Genomic DNA, 14,183 nt, shown 5'->3' on the forward strand with positions numbered 1-14,183 from the left:
TGACTTCACTTGCTTTTCACTGTTGCCTTCGTCCATCGGCGTCAAGTCTTGCTCAAGCTTCACCGCCACGCGGTCCATCGCTCCAAACCTCCAACATGCCCTTCACGCTTGCAACCGGTCTATCGAGCCAATTCATGTCTTGATCTTTCTCCACCTTGATCACATGACTCAATGTCATATCTCATTTGCAATGAGCTCCTTCATCATCATATGTGTGAGCTTTGCAACATCTCCAAGTCATTTTCACCTTCATGGCATATGTTGCTCATATACATGTACCTGTGGACTAATCACCTGTGTATCTCACATAAACACAATTAGTCCACCTAGGTTGTCACTCAATTACCAAAACCACACAAGGACCTTTCAGCTACGCCAGTGCTTGTAGACCAGGGAGGTGTGGAAGAGGCACGCCGGGTCGGCCGGCGGGAGGCGGGAGGCCGACAGCACCTAGTCCGGCGACCATGCTATTGAGGAGACTCGAGAGGTAGCACCAACACAAGGCATGAGAGGTAGGATCCGGTACGGTGGTTTATAGGTGAGTTGGTCCGAGTCCGACTTCATCCCCCGTGGTTGCATGTGTTCGTGACGTGGTTTAGATTCCATCTCGAATCATTTTGATATCGGTGGAGGGTGCGTACGTGGCCTCGATCTGTTTGGCTCGTCGATCGAGCTCCCTCTGTCGGTCCACTCGTGTCATGCTAGGAGTGCCATGGACTGGCAAGTCCGCTCCATTGGCCCCAGTCACCACCCAAGTCCAAAGCCAGAAAACCATATCTATCTATCTATTTATCTAAAATAAGTTGTGAAGAAGATCAAGGAGGGAGCTTGTGATTTTACACTTTTAATGGTGGCAGCTCGCGAGCGACACGACGAATGAGGCAGTGCATGGGCTAGGCGGCATTTAGGCGAGGCGTGTGCCTCCTTTTTCAATTTTGTGATTTTACACTTTTAATTTTGAAACAAAACCTCTGTTTGTGGTTTGCCCCTAATTTGGATATCTGTCTGTTAAGGGTGGAATAAACTATTAAAAAAAACAAAATCCGTGGAAAAGAAGGGGAAAATATGAAGTTGCCCCTTATCCTTATCTCTTTCTCCCTCACCCCACCCGCATCAAAAATTTAGAACACGAGTTAGGCTTATGGCCAGTCCTACGGCTATGGAGTGGGTCCGATGGTGGCAGCATGTGGGCGAGACGATGAGTGAGGTGATGCGCAGGCCATGTGGCGCGGCCGAGAAGCGCGACGCGACGACCACTGGAAGCTGGTGTTTGTCCATGAGAAGCAGGTGCAGTTCGAGTTGGAGGACCTACTTTGCGCACATGCCGTGGTGCTAGGTAGCGGCAACTTTAGCACGCCGTACAAGGTGACTCTACTGGATGGGTCGTCCCTTGTGGTGAATTGGTTGAAGGAGATGAACGGCGTTGGATGGGAGGACTTCTCGGACCACATGTGTTGGCTTGGGGAGGGGGGATCGTCCACCCAAACATGCTCCATGTCATCACCTACCTCTTCAAGGAGGAGAAGAAGTTGCTCATCATCACAGAATACATAGTGAAAGACAGCTTGGCACTAACACTACCAATACATATAGATACTATGAAAAATAAAGTTATGATATATTGACAAATAAATAATTTTGTGTTTAAAACAGAAGAAAAAATCTATTAAGATTGTATTTTAATTTGATGCAGATTTAATAAGACATTGTTATATCATGGTCAATATTAACTTATATTATAGATGCCGTAATTATTATATAACAACTTATAGCTTTTAAATTTTACATAGAAAATAAAAAATAAATATATATGTAACATCTCCTTCTCTTTTCATATTTATGTTTGATGAGTTTTTTTCGTTTGAAACCCAAATAAGCTCAGGTGGTGGACGCGCCGGCTCCTTTGAGTTGAGCAAGAATCAGAGATTCCAAGAAAACACATAGACGTGAGCAAAACGGTAACTATCATATTCAGGTTATTTCTCTGAAGAACGGACACATTAAGCACAACAGAGAGGGTGAGAAATGGAATGGTCGCCCAAGTCATTTGCTGCAGCAGGCGAGAATCAGAGCTTAATTCTTTTTATTTTTTTTCAGATAAGAGATACAGCAACTTAACTTATCGGTCATGTATTACTCTGAAACTACGTTTTGTGTCAGTGAGACTGGAATTCATGGTTCGTTCATCGAATCCGAGTCAACACAGCGTTGACCTGTTTTACACTGGGAACTACAAACTTCGTCAACATGCTTCTCGCGTAATCTATTGTTGCACCTTGAGTACTGTCAACAACATAGCAAAAAGACCATAATGCATAGTGATGTGGTAGTATTGGTTTCTTTCAATCAGAAAGAGGATGGTCCCAACACAGGCACTGCAGCAGAAGCTGCCTGGGGAGTCCTCGTGTACGGCTGAAGAAACTGCAGCCAGACATGAGAAGGCAGTGACATCCGCTTCTTGACCTCGTCGGCGTTGTACAGGTCGTCGCGGCGCAGCCCTTCCAGCATCTGGTTTTGGTTTTTGCCATGCACAGGGCAGAGCAACAACTCGTGTCAGCAACGGATTACGGTAGCAGAGCTGGAGCGATGAGAAACCAAAACGGACGCGCTTACTTTCGTGATGACGGAGAGGTCGTCCGGCGGGCAGGCGCCGCCGTGGAGCGTCACGATCTCGGCCGCATTGGCTTGCACCTCGCCTCCGGCTGCCAGGGCCTCGTCGGCGAGGCCAGCGTACGGCAGGCCGGAGTGGCACGGCGCGCAATCGTGCTGCACGAACACCTTGTGCCCGCCCCACGCCCCACTCGAAGCACACGCAGACAGCAAACTGACTGAGGAAGGAAACGACGGTGGGTGGAATGGAGTGCAGGTAGTAGCTGCCGGTGCGCGAGCGCTTACCCCTCCTGTGGTGAACAAGTGTAGGGCGGACAGGCGGCGCCGGCGGCGCCGGCGCCGCCGTCGGACGCCGACGCGACGGCCGCGGCGCTGAGGAAGCCCGCCGACACGCCCACGGCCGTGACACAGAGCCGGCGGGTGCCCGTGCTTCCCTGCGGCCGCAGAAGCTCACGCACGGGCCCATCGCCACCGCGGCCATTGCGCCGGATTCGCAATGGGCCGCGCTCGCGATTAGCAGGTCAGCGGAGGCGGAACACACGCTGCCGTAACGGAACACCACCGACTCTCCTCTTGGAGTGGGTCCCGCGGGCCCAGCACCCCGTGCCTATAACCGCCGGCACCCGTGCCTCGCCGCGCGCATTCTATTCTCTCGCCCGCAGGCCGCCGTGCACCCAGCCATCTAACCACCCACCGGCCACCGACCTCCTCCCTCCCTCCTCTACAGCCATGTCGCGCGCTTCCATGTCGCCCGCGGCGGCGGCTGTATTCTACACCCAGCCGACGGACATAGCGCTAGTCAAGGAGTTCCTGCGACCTTGGATAGTGTCGAGCGAAATCGACCGAAGCGGCGTCGGCGAGTACATCCACGCCGAAGACATGTACTCGGCGGCGCCCGAAGAGCTGACGGCCATGTTCGCGCCGGTCGTTTCGCACGAGGGGAACCATGCGTGGTACTTTCTCAGCCCTGTCCGTCCCAAGAGCACCAAACCGGGCGGGCAGAAGAAGTCCCGCACGGCGGGCGGCGGCTGCTGGCACGGCGAGGGCAGGAAGTGTTAAGATCGAAAAGATCATCTACTAGCGGGTTCTCTTTACCGTGATATCGAGAGCAGAGAGGCAATGAGAAATAGAAAAAAACACGTATCAAACCTGACACCGTAGAGGAACATGGTCCACAAGCCGTCATCCTGTTCATCGGTGAAGTCTACGCACGGATAGCGACGTTTGAGGAAGAGGTCAATGAAGTCATCGACGTCGGTGGAGTGGGACGGCGCGGCTGGTAGAGGCACGGCTGGTGGCTTTCCGTCACTGGCTGCTTCCCTCTCTGATCGGGATTAGGGTTTAGATTTCGGTGGGGAGCTCGGCTCACGGTAAACCTCGTACTCAGAGCCGTCGGTCCCCACCTCTATATATATATAGCGTAGTGTGACAGGGGCTCTCCAGCCATAGTGGGCTGGTCGCCCCCGATCAGGGCGCGGATCAAAGGCCCAACTGGACCGTTGGGCCCAGTTTGGAATTAGAGATCAATCTAACAATCTCCCCCTTGATCGCTTACTGTCTTTCAATTTCATATTATTTACTTTTGTTTATTCCATTATAGATTAGCGCATAGAGCATGTTTCATCATCACGGTCAAATGCCGATAGATTTAACAACTACAACACACCACTCTGTTCTGAAATAGATACTTAACTTTGGGCCTTCTTTTGTCTATGAATTATAGGCTTTTCCTTAAACCCATACCGGCTATATGTTCTCTAAATACGTTGGGTGGTAAGCCTTTTGTAAGCGGATCTATGAGCATCTTTTCGGTACTTATATGCTTAAGACTTATGACATGATCCCGGACTTTATCTTTTACAACATAATACTTTATGTCAATGTGTTTGGCAGCACCACTTGACTTATTGTTGTGAGCATATTGTTCTGCCAGATTATTATCGTAGTATAACTTAAGTGGTCTATAGATGTCGTCAATCACCTTCAAACCGGGTATGAACTTCTTTAGCCAGTTCATCTGCCCCGTTGCCTCATAACACGCTACAAACTCGGCATACATTGTGGACGATGTAGTGACGGTTTGTTTTGAGTTTTTTCATGAAATAGCTCCCCTGCGAGAGTGAATATATATCCAGACGTGGATTTTCTATCATCTCCTACATAATCAGAATCTGAATATCCCACTATATGGAGTGAATCTAATCCTCTATATGTCATCATGAGGCTTTTCGTTTCTTGTAAATAACGTAAGACTTTTTTTACTAATTTTTAGTGTTCTGTTATAGGATTGCTCTAGAATCTACCAAGTAACCCGGTAACAAATGCTAAGTCAGGGCGTGTACATACTTGAGCATATTGCAAGCTTCCGATAGCTAAAGCATATGGAACTGTTTTCATTTGATCGATCTCATACTGATTCCTAGGGCATTGAAAATTCCCATATTCGTCGCCCTTGACTATAGGAGCAGGTGAGGGACTATATTTGTGCATATTGAATTTCTTTAAGATCTTTTCTATGTATGCCTTTTGTGATAGTCCTAATACCCCTTTACTTCTATCTCGGTGAATCTCGGTCCCTAGAATGAACGAAGCTTCACCAAGATCTTTTATATCAAATTTTGAGGACAAAAACTTCTTTGTCTCCAGTAGTAGACTGACATCACTACTAACAAGTAAGATATCATCCACATACAGGATAAGAAAGATAAACTTCCTATTCTTAAACTTTGCATAGACACAATTGTCCTCTATATTCTCTTTAAACCCAAAATTCCTTATTGTCTGATCAAACTTCAAGTACCACTGTCATGAAGCTTATTTTATTCCATAAATGGATTTCTTTAGGCGGCATTCCATTCGTTCTTTTCCTTTCATAACAAAACCTTTCGGTTGTGCCATATAAATATTTTTCTCCAAGTCCCCGTTGAGAAATGTCATCTTTACATCCATCTGATGTAATTCTAAATCGTAATGTGCCACTAATGTCATTATAATTCTGAATGAATCCTTACATGAGACTGGAGAAAAGGTCTCATTGTAATCAATGCCTTCTCTTTGCGTAAAGCCTTTTGCCACAAGTCGTGCTTTATATCCCTCTATATTCCCTTGAGAGTCAAGTTTTGTTTTGTAGACCCATTTACAGCCTACTATTTTGGCTCATTTAGGAATTATTTCCAAGTGCCAAACTTTATTAGCATTTATAGATTTTATTTCATCTTTCATGGCCTCAAGCCACTTTGATGAATGATCACTTCTCATGTCTTCTTCAAATGAGGTAGGATCATCCTCCATTTGAAATTCTTTAGTGTTGTATACTTTATAGTTAGCAGGAATAGCAGATTTTCTAACTCTTTGAGACCTTCTAGGGGCCTTCACATTTGGCACATCTTCTATTTAAGGCTGTTGTTACTTCCCCTCATATGTGGCAATAGGTTCTATAGGATCCTGAAGAATAAGTTCCTCATCGTCATTCATTGTTGCCACAGGTGGAATAGCAATAGGTGCTGGCATCACAGTATCTTGCACTGTCGGTGCAGCGACAGCAGGTAGTGAGAAAAATAACTCATGAATCATCGGAGTGGGCGCATACACCCGCTTCTCTTCAAGGTCAATTTCTCGAGCTACCATGCTCCCCCTCATCATTTCATCCTCTAGGAAGACATCGTGTCTCATTTCCACAAACTTTGTATGTCTGTCTGAACAGTAGAAACGAAAACCTTTTGACTTTTCTGGGTAGCTAATGAAATGACAGCTTACTGTTTTGGAATCTAGCTTCTCAATATTTGGGTTAAATACTTTAGCCTCAGCAGGACTCCCCACACACGTAAGTGGTTTAGTGAGGGTACTCTTTCTGTCCACAACTCATACGGTGTTTTGGGCACCGACTTACTTGGTACTCTATTGAGAATATGCATGGCGGTTTTTAACGCCTCCATCCATAGGCTCAATGGTAAGGTGGAGTAACTTATCATACTGCGCACCATATCCATCAGGGTACGATTGCGTCTTTCAGCTACTCCATTCTGTTGAGGTTCGCCCGGTGTAGAATACTAGGCTACTATACCATTCTCCTGTAAGAACCTTACAAAAGGTCCAGGAACTTGGCCATATGGGGTATGCTGACCGTAGTACTACGCCCCACGGTCGGACCTAACTATCTTAATCTTTAAATTATGTTGGTTTTCAACTTTTGCCTTAAATATCTTAAATTTATCCAATGCTTTTGTTCTTTCTTTAATTAGATAAATATAGCCATAATAGGAGTAATCATCAGTGAATGTTATGAACGAATCATAACTATCCATACTCTTTACAAGAAACGGACCACAGATGTCTGTGTGAATAATCTATAAAACTCATGCGCTTCGTTTGACATCTTTCTTAATTTTCTTTACATTCTCTGTATTATTCTAAATCTGAGAACTCTAATAGAGGAAGAATATCATTCTTAACTAGTCTTTCTATTCTCTCCCTCGAAATATGGCCTAAACGACAATGCCATAATTTCAACGACGCATCATGAGTTCTCTTTTGTTTTCTGTTTACATCCGTAGACGAGGATATATTCTCATTGTCGCACGCAATGTTCCCATCATCGCATACAATATTCACATCATCACGTAGTGATAACAAATAAAGCTCATTTTGTAAGATAGCAAGACCAACACATGCATTATTAAAAGTTATCTTACATTTGCTATTTCTAAAATGGCAATCATATCCATCATTGTCCAAGCATGAAACACTAATCAAGTTTCTCTGTAAAGAGGGAACATAAAGTACATCTCTAAGTAAAAGTGTGAAGCCATCAGCAAGCTCTAGAGAAAGATCGCCAATGGCTTCAACATCTGCTCGGACTCCATTTGCAACTTTAACGTGACTTTCTCTTCGTTGCGTAGTCCTCATCGAACGGAATCCCTGCAAGGAATTAGCAACATAAACAGTTGCACCTGAGTCAATCCACCAAGTAGATTTCAAATACTATACATATAGGGATTCGTTTATGAACGTAATAATGTTCTCACCTTTCTTTGTCATGATTATCTTTAAGTAATCGGGACAATCTTTCTTATAATGTCCCGTCTTCTTGCAATAGAGACACTGGTCTTTTTCAACTGTGAACTTGTTCTGTTGAGGCTATGCAGCATGGGACCCTTTTCCTTTGACTTTGAGGAGGAGTTAGCATTATTATTCTTTTTATTGTTGTCTTTCACATAATTGATAGTGCCACCATTGGTAGCTTTCATTCTCTTCTTCTCTTGCACACACATAGCCATGAGCCTCTCTAAGTCCCACTTCTCGGGCGGTATGTTGTAGTTGACAATAAAAGTGTCAAATTCATTTGGCAAGGAAGCAAAAATCAGATGGATAAGGAACACTTCCTTAAGAGCCAGATCCATTGGTTTTAGCTTGGATGTCAAATTGCTCATCCTTAGTATGTGCTCTCTTATGCCACCATTTCTAGCGTACCTCTCTGTCACCAGCTACTTTATCAGCTAGGTAGCATATGTCTTTAAAGAGCTAGTGAACTGACTCTTTATTCTATCGAGTTACTTGGTGACCGTGTCACACTCTGGGATTGAGCCCACAATTGCAGGCTCAATCGTGTTCTTTATCACAGTCAAATATTTCTTGTTGGCAGTGACCCACTTCCTATGCTCAAGGTCATAGGACATCTTTTGTGATTCAAAATCCCTCTCTCTAGTTGTCTAAGTGGCATCAACCTCGTTTGTCTCTCTCACCGGTGCCACAGGCTCAGTGGGACACGGTGAGGTGACTACCCAGTCCACCTCAGCCAAGATGAAGGTCAGGTCAATCTTTTTCTTCCACTCTGTGTAGTTGTCACCTTTGAGAGTGGGAATCTCTTTGATACAACCCATCAAGTTGTATCCGTCTGAAAACACAATTCATATAGAGTGAGAACATAAATAATAACAATAGTTGCATGCCTTGATTTCAACGTTGGTCAAAATTAAAATATACAACTGTTTATACATTAAATCTACATCACCGTTGGGCAAAAATAAAAATAATGCATAAAATCATTAAAATTATGATATTGTTATTAACAACATTGGTCAAAAAATAACAACATCATAATCATGTCAAAATCTCTTTTTCTCCAATTAAATATCATGTTGGTTCAAAATAACTGGAGAATAAACTATTTCTTTAGCAGCGGAAAGTTTTAAACTTAATTTGTGAATTTTACCCACAGGAAAAATACACTTTTCTATTTTCTTTGAGCCATTTATCCATTTTTGAGGAAATAAAACTTTTACTGAAAAAATGGCTTCATCCTTTACCGGCAATTCGGCCCAAACACGAAACCAGACCACGGCCGTGCAAGCCCTGTGCCGCGCGCTCCCTCACGCCCTCGCCCACCTAGGCCGAAAGGCGGCCCAATTCTCTGGTCCCCATTGGATCAGATCCAACGGTCGCGCGGCGATCTCGGCCGATCAAAACCAGTGCCGCGTTGCCATCCCTGAAACCCTAGCTCACTCTTCACTCTCTGCCTCTCTCTCTTCGCTCTCTCACGCCGAGCCGACGTCAGCGGTGGCGGCCACGGTGGCTGTCGGCGCTGGTGAGGAAGACAGCCACCGGACCAAGTCCGGCTCCCCTTCCTCCTCTTCCCTTATCTTCCCTTTCCCCTTCTCTTCCTTAGCGCTGCAGTCAGAGAGGACCACGATGCGATGGTAGCCCGAGCAAAAGAAGGTAGTGGCGCCGCTGTGGGGCCCCTCGTCGGCGTGTGTGCTCACCCAAAGCTGAGCGCGTCACCGTCGAGCGGCCTTTGTGGTGGTGCCCTAAGCGCGTGCGGCGTAGCGGAACACCAGCGAGCTGGCGCGGCTCGGGTGGATTCCACGCTGTGGCGGGGTAACCTTCCTGCACAATGGTGGTGGCGACGACAGTGAGAGAAACCCAGGTAGGTCCCCTCCCCTCTCCGTCCTCCTTCTAGGTTAGGGCTACTCTTGCTACCGGCGGCCGGGGGTCTAGCTCCAGCGAGCCGCCTCCCATGCCCTTTCCCCTTTCCCTTTCTCTGTCTTTAGATCTTGTTGTGTTCTTCTTAGTTCTTTGCTGATTGGGGATTAGGGTTAGGGTTAGGGTTTTGTTAGGGTTAGGATTAACCCGATTCGTTTTTCCTTCGGTTTTGATTTGAGATCAGCGAGGTAAGCCCCTTTCTAGCTCTTCTGATTTTGGGGTTAGGTTAGGGTTTTGGGTTACATCACTGTTCTTCTTCCCCGATGGTTTGGGTTTAGTTGAACCCTCTGCATTTCTGTTTCTTCCCCCCGGTTAGGGTTAGGGTTTCAATCCGAACCTGATCGAACCCTCTATTACTCTTTGATTTCTTTTCAATTCTCTACCCCATACTAGATCTACTCATGAGCAACCTAGCTCTGGTACCATTGTTAAGATAAAAAAGATCATCTAGGGTTAGGTCTAGCGGGTTCTCTTTACTATGAATGCGATATCGAGAGTAGAGAGATAGGGAGGAATAGAAGAAGAACATGTTGAACCTGACACCGCAGAGGGAGATGGTCCAAAAGCCGCCATCTCGTTCGTCGGTGAAGTCTGCGCATGGACAGCGACGTTCGGAGAACAGGTCAATGAAGTCGTCAACGTCGGTGGAGCGGGGCGGCGCGGCTGGTGGCTTCCCGTCACTGGCTACGCCGCTCTCTGATCGGGATTAGGGTTTAGGTTTTGGTGGGGAGCTCGGCTCATGGTAAACCTCGTACTCAGAGCCGCCGGCCCCCACCTCTATATATAGCGTAGTGTGACAAGGGCCCTTTAGCCATAGTGGGCTGGTCATCCCTGATCAAGACACGAATCAAAGGCCCAACTAGACCATTGGGCCCAGTTTAGGATTAGAGATCAATCTAAAGCGCGTTGTCGACTTCCTCGAAGCAAACCGGCTGATTGAGAAGCGTGAAAACTTCACGATTAAGCTCAACGGCGTACCGGATTATGAGCGAATACAACCTTGACGCCAAAGTCCTCCCGGAGCTCGCGCAGGACATCGCACTGTGCAAGGCGTATCGGAGCCCGCGCTACCATGACACCGAGGCGGTGCCTGCCAACACCGCACGCCACCACGACGCCGCGGCGCCCGAAGGTGCGCGGCACCATGTCCCCGCGCCCGAAGCGTCTCTCGCCGTGGAGGCGGCTTCGTCGGGGAAGAGGAAGACCGCCGCCTCCAGCGTGGCGACGCCTACCAAGAAAGCCCGCGCTGCCGTTGTCACGTCGATGCCACCGCCTGCCCTCAAGAATAGGGCGGCGTCCGAGGACCACGACGAGCAATCCCAAAGCGTGTTCGTCGACACCAAGGGGGCGGTGTCCGAGGACCACAACGAGTAATCCCAGCACGCGTTCATCGACACCAAGGACACGTTGGCGAGGACCAAGAAGCCCGTCGTGGAGGAGGGGGCCGCCGAAGCCTCAGCGGCGGCCGACCTGCACTGCCCTAGGTGCGGCTTCCACCTAGGTGCACTGCAGGCGGTCGTCACCCCCGCCAAGTCGGGGACGGAGGTGGTGGACGCGCCGGCGCCCCAGGATGCTGGATAGCCAAAAGGGCCGAGGTTCTTCGCTCGCAGGGGACATATTCGTATTCTTTGCTAGTAGCCTGCAATGGCTCAAATGACTCTATATTTTGGTGAATCTCAATTGCCATGATTGTTGTGCTGTGTTTGAATCTGAGATGCTTCATCTGTTTTACCTGCACTTTGCTGAACTTCTCTGAATCTACAATAGCTAGTTCACTGTTTTGCCTACATTTAGGTGAACTTCTCTGAATCTCAAATTTAGTTTCCTGTGCACTACCTTGAAACCTTTGACCTTCCAAACCAAACCGTTTTAGACCATGATTATTTAAGCAAAGTTGTTAACCTCACGTAGCTCTACAATTTTGGTTGCTTGCTCTACAATCGTGGCTTCTTAGATCGAGAGAAAGGAGGGGAGGAAGGGGTCTATTTCAGTCATTTTCTTCAGGCGTTTGAACACCTTCGCGTGCTCAACGTGGTCGACCGGCCGCACTCTGTTGCCGTCGCATGGCAGCCGTATACCGACGCTGGTCATCGTCGCCTTGAGTCCCTGCATGAGGAGAGCCTGAACTGGCGCTGTGCCTGCGCCTCGCTCCCTCTCCCACTCGCTCGCTCTCCCTCTCTACCTTCACGCCGAGAAAGGGAAAATGCCACCGCACCACCGTTCGATTCCCCCCTCCCGCAGCTGCGCCATGGTTTTCTCCACCCTGTCGACCTAGCCGCGCCGCCAATTGTCGTCAGGTAAGAGCCTTCGGGCCGACGCTCTGCGCGGTGGACGCCATGGCCGCCGGATACATGCGTGCACGTGGACTGCTTCCCTCACCGCTCCTTCTCTCGCTATCTCCATCGTTCGGTAGTGGCCTTGGGCCCTTCAAACTTCAGCAGCCGCCTTCTTGCCGAACCCGCCGACGAGGAGGCCGGGACGGAGCATGTCTGCCACCGCGCTCTCACTACCGTCGGCTCTCACCGTGGCCCCGCATCCGAGCTCCAACCTGGGGCTAGAGACCGAATACACTAGAGTCTCCTAGGCGCCCCGGAACCCTAGCAAGACGTCGCTAGCATCCTCCTCTCTGGAGACGGTGAACCCACCACCGCCGCCCGGAACCCGCGCCGCTGGGCCGCCATTCATGCCACTGCCCCAGCTCGACACTTCAATTGGGCCCGCGAAACCCCTAGGCCGACGCGGGAGACCGGGGCGATCCCGCCGGTGCCATCCCCGCCGCCGTCGACCTCAACGTCGACGAAGTCTGGCCGGTCAAAACTGGGCCCCTGCTAGCCTGCCCTGTGTGGCTGTCGGGTGGGGCCGGGTTGACCCATGGGTCCCAAGCTACCAGCCCCTTAGAGTGTATAAACCGGTGCATGTAGCAATAGATAGTGTTTTACCTTTTTTGTTTTTAGTTATTTCTATGCAAAAAATGTTGAATTTTTTTTACAACAGCAACATTTAATATACTACGTTAAAGCACAATACAACAGCATGGGAAAAGAATTCCTAGATTACAGAGCAGGGTAAGTAAAAGCTACTACTAATCTGTTTGTGTAGACATAGGTGATGTTTCTGTCGGGGACACAGGGCCCACGAGAAGTGGTCATGATAAAAACATCGAGGGTCCTCGTTCTCACACTCCGATAGCATAGCCGGCGCTCCCTCGACTGTCTGATCGACCTCTATCTTCGAGGATATGGTTTCCTGAGCCGTAGATGAGAAATAGGGTCCACCGGGCTAAAAAAAAGGGTTCGCAGCCATGAGTGTTAAATCTGAGGACCTGCATCAACTCTGGTTGGCGGTCAATCTGGACACCAAAAGCTACTTCCCCACTTTCATGTCTGCGGAAACACTCGTCGATTTGGAGGAAACGTCCGGCAGCCACCATGACTGCAGCAGTCTCGCCCACCTCTAAGAAGACAAATGTGAGAAGGACTAGAGTCCTCAAAACACCCATCTAGGGCTCTTATTCCAGTAGGGAAACTCTACAGGGAGAGAGGGAGGGGGAAGGGGAACCGGCCCACCAACCCTCAATATATATGCACGCCTCTCACGTCCCAACATTTGACATCCAATTCGAAAGCCTTTCGAAATTTAACTGTGTGCACGTGAATTCTTTTGATTCGAGATATTTCTACAATTTCTCCCCTTTTCCATTTTCAATATATTCTCTTTACTCAGGCCACGGGAAAAGACTAAACTGCCCTGTCTATTCTCGGAAGCATTCATCAGACTCGTCTCAATTGCCGCAGGTTCCCTCCTCTGCACCCATGCCCATTTAGAGCCACGCACGGTCTTCTCCAGCGCCAGCCTCGGCCTGCCACCGCCCGACCACTCACCACCACGTCGCCGTCCACTCGACGGCCGACGTCGACCTCTCTCCCCCATCAGCCCTCTCCTCAGCTCCCTCGTCCCTTCGGAGCTGCCCGACATCTAGGTTTTGGGGAGAGTGTCTGCACAGTCGCCCCCTTCGCCCTCCACCAGCGTTTGGGCGACAGTGCCGCCCTTCCACCAGACGCAAGGAAGTCGCGCGGACCGAGGGGCGAGGTGGGGGGGTCATCCGGATTACCTGGTACGAGGTGAGGGTAATTTTGGCCTTTTCCCATGGGTTTAGCAATGATGAGAAACTATTGAAAATCGAAAAGTAAAGAAAATAATAAATCTCTCAGATCAAAAGAATTCATGTATATAGGGTTAAATTCCGAAAAGCTTGCGAATTAGATGTCAAATGTTGAGAGGTATTCGTATTGAGAGTTAAATATCAAAATTTCTCCAAGAGCGGGGGGGGTTGTGAAGATGGCACGGCGGAGAAAACATTAGGCTTGGAATAAGCAGGCGATAAAATGAGCGTAGGGCCTGAATAACGTTCCAAAAAAGATGTGAATCTTTGAGACTTTGACTTGTGATGCTAGAAAGAACAAAATAAAAAAAGTTTTTAAATAGAATCTTATTATGACGTACCCACATCAAGAACCACACAAACGAGCCCACGTGTCAACGGCTCATGTTAACCCCGCCACTTATCCCCTCCCACTGGCTGGCCTCGCGCCCCT

At 48.4% G+C, this 14,183-nt stretch overlaps 1 pseudogene; it reads right to left on the reverse strand.

The window, feature by feature from the left end:
- Nucleotides 1–2,346: 2,346 nt before the first annotated feature.
- LOC136470724 (uncharacterized) lies at nt 2,347–3,091 on the reverse strand (annotated as a pseudogene).
- Between the last annotated feature and the right edge of the window lie 11,092 nt (nt 3,092–14,183).

Source organism: Miscanthus floridulus, chromosome 8 (assembly GCF_019320115.1).
Source record: "Miscanthus floridulus cultivar M001 chromosome 8, ASM1932011v1, whole genome shotgun sequence".
NCBI classification, from domain to species: Eukaryota; Viridiplantae; Streptophyta; class Magnoliopsida; order Poales; family Poaceae; genus Miscanthus; species Miscanthus floridulus.